This window comes from Sinocyclocheilus rhinocerous, unplaced genomic scaffold (assembly GCF_001515625.1).
Source record: "Sinocyclocheilus rhinocerous isolate Xijiao unplaced genomic scaffold, SAMN03320098_v1.1 scaffold2135, whole genome shotgun sequence".
NCBI lineage: Eukaryota > Metazoa > Chordata > Actinopteri > Cypriniformes > Cyprinidae > Sinocyclocheilus > Sinocyclocheilus rhinocerous.
In genome coordinates, this window is record NW_015653505.1 from 45,164 (window position 1) to 45,881 (window position 718).

Here is a 718-nt window from a genome sequence, read left to right on the forward strand (position 1 = left end):
AAATAAACAGCAGATTTAAGGTAAATTATTACTATTATTTGTACGTTAACCTTGACACAGTCATGAACGTTTTTTTCTGCATCACTTAAAATGAAAATACCTGGTAATTGTAATGTATTATTGTATTGGTATGTATTGGTAGCCTAATGTAGCATCAAGTATTTTAAGTTACCTTTATTTGGGGGCTTTTCTCAGCAAATGTTGAATATGTATATATTACATACATACAGTGCCTTGAGAAAGAATACCTGCCTGTAAGTGTATGTTTTTGCATACCTCCTCGCACCCTGTTCACACAGACATGATACATCACCAGCGCTACTGCCATTACGCTACTGCACACCGATTGAGAATGGAAGGTGTTATTACTGTAATCAGTTTAGGGGAAAGTTACTTTTAAAAGTAATGCATTACAATATTGCGTTACTCCCTAAAAAAGTAACTAATTACGTTACTTAATTACTTTTTATGGAAAGTAATGCGCTATGTTACTTTTGGGTTGCTTTTTAAATCTGGGCAGGGCTTGCTTGTTTGTTTTTAATATAATAAAGTTCTTCTTTTACAAATGTAAAAGCCCTTTCACAACTAAAGTGAAATGAACACGCCTCAGGCTGAAGGAGATGTAAATTCACGTCTGTACAGTAGAGGGCGCTGCTCAAACAAATTGCATAAATAATATGAAGCAGGAGAAGAAAGTTCAACACTATTCAGCAATAAC